We start from the raw sequence: 15,281 nt of genomic DNA on the forward strand, positions 1-15,281 counted from the left end.
GGCCCCTAACTGCTGTGGCCTCTCCCGTTGCAGAGCACAGGCTCGACGCACAGGCTCAGCGGCCATGGCTCACGGGCCTAGCCGCTCCGCGGCATGTGAGATCCTCCCAGACCGGGGCACGAACCTGTGTCCCCTGCATCGGCAGGCGGACTCTCAACCACTGCGCCACCAGGGAAGCCCTCTGACAGTGTTTTCACCTCTATTTCCTTTTTACTCAAAGTCATCCATGGACCAGCAGCAGCAATATCACCTGGGAGTTTATTAGAGATTCGGAATCTCAGGCCCCACCCCAGACCTACTGATTCAGAATCTGCGCCGTAACCAGATCCCCAAGTGATTTGTATACACTTTAAAGTTGGAGAAGCACAACACTATCTTCACTGTATCCTGGAAGAAGAAGATAAATTAGAGAATTCTGGAGATTTGTGAAAGAGAAAAATGAAGAATAAATGTGGAGATGTGAGTGGGATGCACTTTGAGGAATACTATGAATTCAAAGCTAAGGAACTTCTCTTATAAACCAGGGTTTCCAGAGTGTCTTGACCCCCAGCGGTGCACTAGGTAATCAATCCACTAGGATGTGGGAAGTAAACTTTAGAACTCATTAATATTTAATTTTTATCTAAAAACAAGAAAGGAATTTGACTTTACTGATATTTAATATTCAGACAGACCACCATACCCTCACCAGGTCTGTTACTCAGGTTTCAATTCAGGTATGTCACAGGGAAAACCACAATTTTATTGTCCGTGTTCATACACTGGGTATTGAAGTATAGGCATGCTTTACCTAAGAAAACACTTGTATTAATTATATCATTTTAATTAAAATAACATTCACAAAGTGAACAAGTGGTTCTAAGTGATTCCTGAGTAAGAACTGTGCAGGTACACATGTGCACATACCAGTACACACACATACACTCACATCGGATAGAGAATTAAAAATGCAGCAAAAATGAAAAAGAAAATAGTAGAGCTAATCCTCCCCTTAGCATCTGATGAAAGCTCTTAGCCACATCACAAGGGGAAAATTATGACAATCTTACCAACTCTGACAAGAAGGCAGCCAACAAATGAAAAATATAACTGTTCTTCAAAGAGACTTATGTCATGAAGTTCGCATGTCAAAAATGGATGTCAGGAAATATGGATTGTGTTTTTGTTGACAATAATAATGTGAGTGTGTCTTCTATAAAAATTTGCATATATGCATATTTGAAACTCTTGCAAACAAATTTCTAACTTTAAAAAAGTCTTCTAAGTAGAATGAATTACACTGAGTTTAAACCAATGTAAAAATTCAGCATCTATTTAGTTTGCAAAAACAACTGATTGACATAAGGAAAGATGAAAATTTATGAGCTGGCTTTAAGCAAAAATGTTGGCTTTACTGTTGGTTGGGATTAAATAATGAATATTGTGATTTAGTAAGTGTAGCTCATCTTTACTAAACTTCTTTAGTTTAGATGTACATATCTTTGTGAAGTATCTTTCTCAATTATGACATAATACCAAGTACTTAAATAAACTGAATTTAGTACTTAAATAAACAAAAATTTTTTAAATAATGAAGCATATTCAACCACATTGTTCTAAATATATTATGAGAGCTAAGAAGTTTTATGCCACTAATAAATTTTTAATTAACATATTTAAATATTTACTTTCTTTACATAAAAATTTATTTTTATCTTTGTGTATATTTTACAATGTTTGGTATTATGTTACAATATGTCACTTTATTTCATCAAATATAAATGCCATCAATTAAAATAGGTTACATAATTATATGTTCCACTAAGAAAGGCAAGAACACTGTAATTATTATAAGATGTCATTAGTTGTAAGAAGCATTCAGATTTCAGAGATGTTAAAAAATCTGGTGGGGTGGGGGAGAAGGGCATTTAGAGTAATTATGATTAAGTTTGGCAGCTAATAACAACAACAAAACAAAAACAGCAGTGGTCTTAACAATAAAGGAGTCTTTCTCTTTCTCGTATAAAAGTCTGGCTATGTGCAGTCCAGGCACATAGTGCCGTTTCTTCTTGAATGCACGAATCACTTTACTGCTTTGGGGCCTGCACCCCTACATCCCTATTCCTTTTGTCTATAGAACATGCCTCTCACCTACTCTGGATTAATTTCTTCTCAACCATCAGGTATCAATTTAAGTATTATTCTTCAAGGACATCTTGCTTGACTCATAATCCAAGTTAGGTTGTCCTCCCTATTACCTCTCATGTTCTTTCCTTTCCTGGCACTCATCACAATTTGTCATTAGACATGTGTGTGTGTGTTTGCTGTCTGTGCCCCTCGCTCCCCCTGGAAGGCAAGGACTGTGTATGCTTGTTTGTTTCACTTTCACGTATTCACTGTCCAACATGGTGCCTGGCAGGAAGTACATGCATGATGAACAGTTGCTGAAGAGCTACAGAGCTAACAGTTATTGAGCCCTTACTCTGTGCCAGACACTCTTCTAAGCTTTCCATCCTCAACTAAGGCTCAAACTCTATTAGGGAGAAACTTCTTCTACAGATGAAGACACCGAGGAAGAGGGGTGAAGCTACAACCCAAATTCAGTTCTTTCTTCAAATACCCTTTGCACATTTATCGAACATCTACTGTTTCAGTCACTTAGGCTACATCAGTGAGTGAAACAGAGAAAATCACTCCCCTCAGAAATCATACCATCTCTCAGATAGTAAATGACAAGCTAGGGTACAGACACTGCAGTGACTCGGGAGTCTGAGGATTTGGTCCCTACTCCACACTCCTCCCCCACGCTTCCGGAAGGAATGTTGAGGGGAGACTATAACAGACATTTCATTTTGAAAACCACACTTACCTAACTTAACTTCAGGTTATTCATTCATTCCACTTTCAATTTGTTTGTTCTTAAGTTTCTCCTGATTTCTCAAAGAAAAATGATATGTAAAACTCATTTAATCTCCCGTAGAACCTTATTCTTCTTTATATCCCCAGTACCTTCATCTGTTAAGCACAGAGTGATACTAAAACACACATTTATTGAATGAATGAATGAGGAGCAATAAATTGTCCTCTCCTATGTGCATCAACCACCCATCTGTAACTGTGAAGAGCTTCTCTTATTTTTTGTTTTGATTTTTTAGGCAATAGACTCCGTACTCAGCTCACTAAGACCATGTCTTATCAAATACATGAATATTTAGAGTGATAACTGGTGTAGTTTTCACCCCTGCAGGGAAGACAAGAGCATCAGCAGAAAGTCTCAGGAGAGGACAGAGGCATTAATCTGCAACTGTATTTGACAACAGGAAGCAGGCCAGGCAATGGGGCTTGTGAGTAAGGGGAAAACCAGAAAGGAGAAAGTGAGGAAAGAGGGAAGGACAGAGAATAAAGGCACCAGTGAGAGTGAATACATGTAACAATGCATAGTGGTAGTTTTATAAACGAAAATATTATTTACAGAATATATTCCTTGCCTCCCTCCTTTTCCTGAGCCTTTTTCATTAACAACATAAGTATTTACATTTAATTTCTTGTTGGTTCAATGTTTAATTTTTTTATGCCTAATGAAGTATTTCCACTTGAATAAATAATATTTAATATTTATTAACAAGGATTCAAAAAGCAGAAACCATTCACTTGCTTGATACAATATCCATGTTTTTTCATAAGATGAAGAAAAACATTTCCTAAAAGAAGCTTCACACTGTGACCATATGCCCATCATACTCAATGTATCTGACTATCACTGTATTCTAAAAAAATGTCCCGGCAAATTTGTCAGATAGTCTGAAAGGTAGAGAAGGGGGCGGTGATGAAAAGTGATTTTGCATCTCAGGAATTCCTTCAAGACACATCATTTCATCACTCTCACACCCAGGAGCTTAATCTGCATGGTTGAGTTATATAACATATAACACAGTAATTCTAAGTCAATTTGTTTCACTCTGGACTCTCTCCTGACATTCCCATGGTGGTGTTAACTGTGAAATGGGCTAATCTGCTATCACATCCTAGAAAAATGGAATAGTTTTGTGCACTGATGAAATATAATTCCTTTGATTATTGATTGTCTTCTCCGATTTTGAACATTAATTAGTATATAACATGCATGTCATAATGACATATTGGTGACTATTGATTAAAAGCAAGGTTCTAGAATACTGTATGCATTTGCATAATTCTAAAGCAGTGTTTTGTAACACTATTCTGGTGAATCTCTCCACCCATGGTTACATTTTCAGGTTCTACCCACTTTTACCGTTAGACACTAGAAAGAATTGTAGCACCAAATTCCAAGCTGGATTGTAAATGTCAAAACCAAAACGACAAGGCTGACTCTTTCATGTGGCATATGATTCCCCATTCTTAAGGAAACAGAAATCAGGGAGAGGATTGAAGATAGGAGAATCTTGTATCATAACAATATCACTTAGCAGCCATCAGAAACCACAAAGGTCATTCTTAGCCAGATTCTCTTGAATAAAGAAAATTGACCAAACAAAAACAGCCAGGGTAATACTGGCTTTTCCACGTTCCCATAGTTCCTAAGGTGCCACAATGGAATATACATAGCTTTGATAAAATAGAAAGTAAATGCATGTAACAATCTTCCTCAAAGGGAGGTCAAGTCATTTTTCCTGAACAAGAGGTCTTCAAAAAATAAGAAGAAACTGGAGCTTTAAATATTTCAGAATAAAGCCTGTAACCTTCACAGAGATATTTATTCCAGCTGTGTTCACATTCATTATAATGACTCTGGAGAACAGCACTGACTCATTTTAGATGATGACTACATAACAATTCATTTATAATTAATGAGTTTATTCCACCAGGTATATGATGAACTCTAAACAAATAGTGTCATTGAATCACACATGTCAATAAATTTGAGTACTAATCTGATTCCACCTAACAAAGGTAATGATAAACTAGAAGGAAAGAGAGCTGTGTCTAATTAAGGAAAATGCCCTTTGTATTTTCTAATGGTTGAAACATTAACTTGAAAATGGCCTTCCCTGCAATAATTTACAGACAGGCATTCTTTAATGGGAAAACAATTCAAATTTATGTGCAATTGAACTACAATTATTTGATTAACTTTATTAAATTCTTGTTGATTCTAGAGTCTAGGTGAAGTGTATCATTTTTTTTTATGAGTTTCATACGTTGCACTTTTAAGTTTTTCAACCTGAAGATTCAGTTGATCCTGAGAATGTCCTTAAGTACCTGCTTCCGTGACTAGCGGACAGAACCGAGGTGGCTAGGATTCATTTCACTTGTCTCTTTCCATAATGGTCATTTTATTTTTGTATTCAAGAAGCACTTGAATAAATTTAGTAGCAGCATTTACATGACTCTTTTTTGCTTTGTGTGTATTTGAAACCCAGGGAAGCATTGCTTCCCATTGACTGAAAGAAACTCCATTCAAATTAAATGAAATCCATATCCAAATGCTTAGTTTTAACTAGATACTACTGAAAACTCAGATATTCTCTGCTGTATTTACATGTAGCATGAAAGGCTTATATTGAAAAAAGAGAGAGAAAGGTCCCAAATCAATAACCTAAACTTACATATTAATAAACTAGAAAAAGAAGAGCAAATCCAAACCAAAGTCAGCAGGAGAAAGGAAATAAGAAAGGTAGAAGGGGGAAAAAAAACCCTAAAAACAGAAAAACAATAAAGAAATAAATTAAACCAAAAAAAGTGTTTCTTTGAAAAGAGCAATAAAATTTATTAATCCCTACCTGAAGTGGCCAAGAAAAAGAGAATACATAAATTACCAATAACAGGAATTAAAGAGGATATGTTTTTATAAGTATAACAGTAGAAAAGGATAATCGGGGAATATTATGAATAACTTTATGTCCATAAATTCAACAACTTAAAGTGGATGAACCACTTGAATGATGCAAACTATCAAAACTCACTCAAGAAGAAATAGGTAACTTGAATAGTCCTAAATCTATTAAAGCAATTGATTTTGTAGTTAAAAGCTGTACAACAAAGAAAACTCCATGCCCAGATGAATTTACTGGAAAATTTTACTGAACATTTAAGCAAGAATTAATATAAATTTTACACAATCTTTCACAGAAAATAGAAGGGAATACTTACTAATCTTGTGAGACCAGCATTACCTTGATAAAAAAAAAAAAAGACAAAAACATTACAAGAAAAGAATATTACCGATCAATATTCCTCATGAAAATAAGCAAAAATCTTTAACAAAATGCTATCAAAATTGAATCCACCAATATGTAAAAAGGATAACATGTGACACCAAAGTAGGGTTTATGCTGGGAACGCAAGCTTGCTTCCACATTCGAAAATCAATGAAATTCAGGATATTAACAGTTTAAAGAAGAAAAGCCACATGATCATCTCAATATAAACAATAAAAATAAAAAAACAATAAAAACATTTGACAAAAATGCAAAGAGTTTTTAGATATGACTCTAAAATCATGATCCACAAAAGAAAAAAATTGATAAACTGGCCATCATCAAAATTTAAAACTCTGGGTCTGAGAAAGGCACTGTTGAGAGAATGAAAAGACAAGCCACATACTGGCTTAGCAATTCACATATCTGACAAATGATTTATTAGCAGATTATATAAAGAACTCTCAAAACTCAACATTAAGAAAACAACCTCATAAAAAATTGGAAATGATTTAAACAGACACTTTACCAAAGAAGATATAAGGATGATAATTAAGCTCATGAAAAGATGTTCAACATAGATCATCACTAGAAAAATACAAATTAAAACCACGGTTAAATAGATACTACCACATATCTATTTGAATGACTAATGAAAACAGACAATTCCAAATGCTGCCAAGGTTGCAAAGCAATTGGAACTCTCATACATTGCTGGAGGAAATGCAAAATGAGGTAATCATTTTGCGGTTTGATGGTTTCTTATAAAGTTAAACATTCACTTACCGTATGACCCAGAAATTCCACTCCTAGATATTTACCCAGGAGAAAATATATGGTCATATAGTAAAACCTGTATGCAAATGTTTAAAATAGCCTCATTTACAATAATTTAAAGCTGGAAACAATCTCAAAATCCTTCAACTCATGAATAGATAAGCAAATTATTCAGTAATATTAAGGAATGAACTGATGTTACAACAAGATGGATGAATTTCAAATGCCTCATGCATGATGGAAAAAGACAAGCTCAAAACGTGACCTACTGTATGTTGCCATTTTGAAAAGTCACAATTGTATGGGCAAAGAACCAATCAGTAGTTTCCAAAGATTAGGACTGGGTAGAGGTGTCAACCGCATAGAGGCAGGATGAGGGAATTTGTGGGGCATGAGACTGAGGTGGTGATATTTACATGATCTGTGCACTTGTCAAAACTTATAGCACTGTATACCAAGAAGTGTGAATTGTGTGGTGTGCAAATTAAAAAGAAAATAAATCCATAGAGATCTAGAGTAACTGAATTTCACCTTATCTGATATTTCCACTTGTCTTATTTTGCTCTTAAATAAAAACTCTTTACTAATTAATCCATCATAATCGGTGGAATTACCTTTCTTCTGATCCTTGATTATCATTATCTCCCTATCCTTGACTTAACTTCTTACATTCTGCAGCATTGCATTTCTAATCAATTACCAAGTTCTGCCAAATTTTCCTATGTAATATCTTTCATATTCACTTTCTCTTTCTCATTTTTTTAGCTACCATGCTTTCCCCTTTTCACCAATCAATCACTATGTCCTACTAGCTAGTTTGCCTGCCTATAGCAAGTAGTTTGTCTTTTTGTAATATCATCTTTAAATATCATTTTCTTTCCTCTGATAAGAAATCTTCAGTGGTTTCCCATTTTTTATCATATCTGTTTCCAATGCCTCAAAATTATTGACTATCCTACATACTGTTTTCATCTTCATGACTTAGAAATCTCCATTCATTCCAAACTAATACTAATAAACCTAGTATTTACTCTTTATTTTTTTTACATTTTATACCCCATGCTAAATTATCTCTTATTATTTCTATTTAATCCTGACAGCAATTCTATGATGTAGATTTATCCCCATTTCACAAATGAGAAAACTGAGACCCAAAGGAGTAATTAAGTTTCCTAAGATCAGACACCAATCAAGGCTAAAATGGGATTTAAACCTTGTCTCCAAGCCCTGTTCTTTTAGCTTCTAAACTCTTTATAAAATCCTTCAAATTTTACTTCACTTGATCCTCAACTATCTTCTCAAATTATTTCTTCGCCTGAAAGATTCTTTTCTTCCCGGCTGATCTTTGCCAAATTCTTTAAGAAGAGTTCCTGACTACCCCACACTACCATTTAATTGCCCTCAGCAAAAGTTTTAAAGATATATATTCTTGCCACAAATCACACATTGTTCCACAATTACTCTCTAAGATATTTCACATGTATATGTTTTATTTTCTCCCACCTCACAATCTTATTCATTCATTCACAAGAGAAAGTAACACAGATTTAATGAGCACCTATTATATGCCTAGCAACGAGCAGGATAGGTCACTGATTCAAGGAGCTCACAGCAAATTCTTGAGAGCTTGAATCATGTCTTTTCCCTTTTATATTTCTGCATTCCTTCAACCTCCCCAAGAACCTATTATGCTGCATTCCACATGCTTTCAGGGCAGATGAGTGAATGCACTGGTTTGCCTTGCTCACAAATACACGACATCGGAAAGCCAGGAAGGGCTATCACAGCCCTGTGAAATTTTATGTTGAAAAACTGTTAATGATGCCATCAGGCCCAGTGTCCTTCAGGGGAGAAAATGAGCTCTTGAGGCAAACATGTAGAAGCTGCAAACCATTTGTAATCAGAAAGTGAAGTATGCAACAGGGGAAGCTTGCCAAGCTCAAGGACTCAGTGGCTTTAATGATGGGATGGTATTACCAGTGGAAATCAAAGTTGCCTACCAGCTGAATTAGCTCATCTTCACAATGAGCTTTGCTGGCTGATAACCACAGGGTCCTGAGAAATTAAGCAGACCCACAAATTACCTGCATAACATTCTGGCTAGATGTCAGAAAGTTGAATTAATTGCCTGAAAATAAATGAATGGGGTAGGGCCAAGAATCTCCTCATTAGTATTCAGCAGCACTGCTGTTTTAGGAAGAAAAGAAGAGGAGGTGGGGGAGGAGAGCAAAACAATGGGAAGTAGAGAGGGAAGGGGAACTGGGAAGGATAATGAGAAAAATCATTATTTTACAAGTGCATTGTGGGCACCCTGATTTTTCAGAGTAGTTACAGAATTTCCTAAGCTAGCCCAATTCACAATTTCTAGGAGGACTCTACTCACACTTTCCGATAGAACAGATGCTTTTGGCAGCCCAGCAATCGATACATGTGCAAAATACAAATCAGGCACTTGGACCCTTTCCCTTTATCTTCTGAATGAGAGTTAGCAACATTCAGGTGTTTTTCTTTGGCAAGAAAGTGGGGAAATGGAGAGAAACAGTGCCCAACATGTACACCACTGAAACATTTTCATCAGTGGCTTACTTCCAGCAAACGCTAGAGCTAAAGCCTGGATCCTTCAAGCATGAGTACGCTTTCTCTTACAGCATGTTTAATTTCTTCAATTAATAATTCTGCTCACTCTTATAAACCACAGTTGCAAAGCCATGTCTTGTGATGCTCATGTGCACAGCAAGTTTTTCCAAAACTTCCTGTTAACGCATCATTAGAGGACGCTGCTCCTGTGCAGCTCCTTGGAAAAAAAGCCATGCAAAGGTCATAATATGAAGGGGATGGTGAGGCCACCTTGGTGGCCAGACCCTGACATTGGCAAGCAGCTTCCTCCCTAAAAATGGCAGTTTACCAGTAACTTACCAACTATTTCTTCCTGAAAACCTATGGAACCTTCTGTTTGATCTTTGCAGTACAATCATTTCCTAAAGTCAGTTTTTTTCAGGATCACTGACATCCTTATGAAATCAAAGCCCTTCTGCACTGATTTTATGAAGCCTAAAGGAAAAACTGCTACAATTCGGCTTCATTCATTTGTGAGCCGCTTTCCTTTGTTGTCAGGAGTGATATCTCTTTGTATGATGTGTGTGCTTTGAGTAATTTATAACTAAATGCTTTTCTTCATTTTGAGTGCTGAGAATATGCCTGTCCAGGATACTTAAACCTGCACTTCTCTTTACACCTCAAGGAAGATTTCATCTAATTGTCCTCACCACACCTTTTAGACGGTATAGCACCATAAGAGTATGCAAAATAAAATCATTATTATTATTTTTTTTTTTTTTTTGCGGTACACAGGCCTCTCACTGTTGTGGCCTCTCCCATTGCAGAGCACAGGCTCCGACACAGGCTCCGGACGCGCAGGCTCAGCGGCCATGGCTCATGGGCCCAGCCACTCGGCGGCATGTGGGATCTTCCCAGACCGGGGCACGAACCTGCGTGCCCTGCATTGGCAGGCGGACTCTCAACCACTGCGCCACCAGGGAAGCCCAAAATCATTATTTTTTATGTTCCCTGTAAGTTCCTTTGTCTTTCAAACATCAAATTGGCTATTTTGCTTATATTTTTCTTTTATACCCCTAAAATTCTGCTATATGCTGGCAATAATCTTAAAAAGCAAAAATATTCTCTCTGACCTATGATTTATCTTGGTGAGGATGTTTGCTTTACTTTCTTTATATCCAGTAATAGAAAAGTGAATCTCTTTTTTTATCATACATAGATAGCAAAAATATTTTAACCTCATTTCAAAAAAACAAAGGAGATTTCGAAGTGAGAAATCAATCATCACCAAATATATGTTGAGAATCTATTTGGGGCACTGGCCTATGCACACTGAGGTATGTATTTATGTAGAAGAACTGGGAATCCAACTTGTTTTATGGATGTTTTCTTCTTCTGCTTATTTCAAGAAGCTGGGTGCAAATGATTACACAAGTGATTCATAAATTGCCACGTATTTTTTTTTCCAGAGTAAGAATCTCTTGTGACTCTATGCATATTTCACTTATCTCAGGCTCAGCCTAAACATTCTCATTTTAGGAAGAGTCTGTCAGCCCAGGAGACAAGCTTATGCTTTCATGTTTGCCCTTAAGTTTTGGTATTATTTTGGACTTGATGAATTCCTTTATCAGTTAGTGTCCTTTGGCTTGTAAACATAAGAAAATCCATCCCAAACCAACTTGAATAATAAAGAGCACTTACTGATTAAAGTAACTGAAAAAGTCTAAAGTTAGAGTTATAACTAGGCATGGTTTGAGTGGAGCCACAGCCTATTTTCTGTTTTCTTCATCCCTGTCCACTGAGTGTCAGCTTCATCCTCAGAATGGAAGAAAGAACATCTTCTCACATCTTATGCCAGGGGTTGACAAACTATGCCCCATGAGCTAAATCCAGCCTGTCACATGTTTGTATAAAGGAATGTACTCTCATCCATTTACAAAGTGTCTATGGCTGCCTTCTCACTGTGAGGGCAGAGTTGAATAGTTGCAACAGATACTGCATGGCCCACAAAGCCTGAAGTAGGCACTGTCTGCCCCTTTACAAACAAAGCTGGCCTTTCAACTCTTGTGGCTCTTTCTTGAGAGCTAAGAAACTTCTTTCCTACAATGTCGGTAAATCTCTTGACATCTCATTAGTCCACATAGCTGTAAATAAAGTAATCTGTGGCCATATAATGCCGAACTGGTAGGCTTAAACCCACTGTGGCCCAGAGCATGGGACTGTCTGTAGATTAATCAGATTAGTGGTCTGCATGGGAGAGATTCATAGGAGTAGATATGATTGCTTTATCGTTAGGACAGAGTAAAGAGAAAATGTACACAGTGTTATGGGTTGCATCCCCACCAAATTCATACGTTGAAGTTCTAGTTCCCAGTACCTCAGAATGTGAGTGTATTTGAAGATGTGGTCTTTACAGAGGTAACTAAGTTAAAAATGAGGTTATTAAGGTGGACCCTAATCCAATATGACTGGTGTTCTTATTAAAAGGGAAAAGTTGGAGAGAGACTCACACATAGGGAGAATACCGTATGAAGATGAAGGCAAAGATTGGGATGATGCTTCTAGAAGCCAAGGAAAGCCAAAGATTGCCAGCAAACCACCAGAAACATGAGGAGAAGCATGGAACAGATTTACTGTCACAGCCCTAGGAAGGAACCAACCCTGCCAAACACCTTGATCTCCTACTTCTATCAGATGAGTTAATAAATCACTGTTGTTTAAGCCACTCAGTTTGTGGTGCTTTGTTACAACAGCCTTAGAAAACAAATACACATGGCAAGACAATTAATAATGTCCACGACCTTACCATAAATTTCCCTATCTGGAAAGTGATCTGAAAGACCACAAGAAAAAAAATATCTCTTGAATCTTTCTGTGAATGACTTTCATGGTTACAACAGCCTAGTAGTACCATGATAGCAAAGAGTACATGTCAGGAGGAAAAGGATGCAGCATCGGACAGACACAACCTCTAGACAAAGAATAAATATAACTTTGGGATAAAATTAAATAGTCTGAGAAGACTCCCCACCCAATGGATCACTCAACTGCCTTCTCCTTAACCTTTGGACATTGTCTGATTCTTTTTAAACTATCCTATGTTACACTGTCTAAATCCATCAATCAGAGATTTGTCTAAGTTTAAAAGCACTCTGTTTTTAAAACATAAATATCCTGAAAGGGCTTCTATCCATTCCTATTCATACTGTTGGCATTTAGAGAGATTTGGGAGTGAGAAGGAGTTAAAGTGAACAAGAAAACCAAGCATTATTTCTGTATTGCAGGCTCAAGTAAGAAGAGTTAAAAACACCAGCCATTGATATTGTAGCCCTGAGATTTATTCAGTCACTCAACAAGTATTTATGGTGTTCCTATTTCCATATTAAATGTTAAGAATACAAGAATGAACAAAACAAACATGGTGTCTGTCCTCATAGGGCTTAGAGGTTAGTGGGGCAGAAAGGTACAGAAAGTAAGAAGAATATTACAATATGGTGTGACAAGTGCTAAATTATAAAAACTAGGGGAAGTTTATGATTCATGGATACACATTAGGACATGTAATCTGATTTAGAGCGGGTCTGGGGCAGTTTTCTAGAGGAAGCATTGTATAAGCTGAGACTTGACAAATAATTAGGATATATTCAAGCCAAAAGGAAGGGTATGAGGGAGAATAGAGGAGGTCATGGGTAGTGATAAAAGCCATCTTAAAAGTTATAGTCTTTATCCAGAAGAAAATGTGGAGCCATGAGAAGAAATATAATCAGACAGTCAATTTAAAATGATGGTGTCAGCTCAGAGCAGTAAGGATGTTGTGCTAGGTTTGGCCTTGCTCTCACAAGGAATTATTTCTGAGTCAAGTAAAGATACATAACCCTACCTATAGAGATTTAACCCTTAGTTAACTCAAGCTAAAACTATCAATTAAAAATTAACCAAAGCTTTACCCACCCAAAATAGTCAACTTACCAGTCATTATATGGAAGCCAAAGTAACCAGAGTAACGTAAGAAATTATTAAACAGGAGTTTTCTTCAGGAATGGGAACACCATGATACAACCTTTAGGCAAAATGATTTAACTTGTTAGTGATGATCATTAAAAAAGATCACAGCTATTTAAAACATGATATTAGAAATAGCACTACAGAGGGCAGATAGAAGAAGCAAAAAGAATTACAATCCTGCAGCCTGTGGAACAAAAACCACATTCACAGAAAGATAGACAAGATGAAAAGGCAGAGAGGGCTATGTACCAGATGAAGGAACACGATAAAACCCCAGAAAAACAACTAAATGAAGTGGAGATAGGCAACCTTCCAGAAAAATAATTCAGAATAATGATAGTGAAGATGATCCAGGACCTCGGAAAAAGAATGGAGGCAAAGATCGAGAAGATGCAAGAAATGTTTAACAAAGACCTAGAAGAATTAAAGAACAAACAAACAGAGATGAACAATGCAATAACTGAAATGAAAATTACACTAGAAAGAATCAATAGCAGAATAACTGAGGCAGAAGAATGGATAAATGACGTGTAAGACAGAATGGTGGAATTCACTGCTGCAGAACAGACTAAAGAAAAAAGAATGAAAAGAAATGAAGACAGCCTAAGAGACCTCTGGGACAACATTAAACACAACAATATTGCATTATAGGGGTCCCAGAAGGAGAAGAGAGAGAGAAAGGACCCAAGAAATTATTTGAAGAGATTATAGTCAAAAACTTCCCTAACATGGGAAAGGAAATAGCCACCCAGGTCCAGGAAGCACAGCAAGTCCCACACAGGATGCACCAAACCAGCTCTACAACAAACGCTAAAGAAACTTCTCTAAGTGGGAAACACAAGAGAAGAAAAGAATCTACAAAACCAAACCCAGAACTATTAAGAAAATGGTAATAGGAACATACATATCGATAATTACCTTAAACATGAATGGATTAAATGCTCCAACCAAAGGACACAGGCTTGCTGAATGGATACAAAAACAAGACCCATATATATGCTGTCTACAAGAGACCCACTTCAGACCTAGGGTCACATACAGACTGAAAGTGAAGGGATGGAAAAAGATAGTCCATGCAAATGGAAATCAAAAGAAAGCTGGAGTAGGAAATCTCATATCAGATAAAATAGACTTTAAAATAAAGAATGTTACAAGAGACAAGGAAGGGCACTACATAATGATCAAGGGATCAATCCAAGAAGAAGATATAACAATTATAAATATATATGCACCCAACATAGGAGCACCTCAATACACAAGGCAACTGCTAACAGCTATAAAAGAGGAAATCGAAAGTACCACAATAATAGCGGGGGACATTAACACCTCACTTACACCAATGGACAGATCATCCAAAATGAAAATAAATAAGGAAACAGAAGATTTAAATGACACAATAGACCAGATAGATTTAATTGATATTTATAGGACATTCCATCCAAAAACAGCAGATTACACTTTCTTCTCAACTGCGCACAGAACATTCTCCAGGATAGATCACATCTTGGGTAACAAATGAAGCTTCAGTAAATTTAAGAAAATTGAAATCATATCAAGCATCTTTTCTGACCACAACTCTATGAGATTACAAATCAATTACAGGGAAAAAAAACGTAAAAAACACAAACACATGGAGGCCAAACAGTACGTTACTAAATAACCAAGAGATCACTGAAGAAATCAAAGAGGAAATCAAAAAATAGCTAGACACATGAAAATGAAAACACGACTATCCAAAATCTATGGGATGCAGCAAAAGTGTTCTAAGAGGGAAGTTTATAGCTA

The sequence above is a fragment of the Monodon monoceros genome, unplaced genomic scaffold (assembly GCF_005190385.1).
Source record: "Monodon monoceros isolate NGI ecotype Baffin Bay Population unplaced genomic scaffold, NGI_Narwhal_1 Super_Scaffold_6, whole genome shotgun sequence".
In the NCBI taxonomy this organism is placed as follows: Eukaryota; Metazoa; Chordata; class Mammalia; order Artiodactyla; family Monodontidae; genus Monodon; species Monodon monoceros.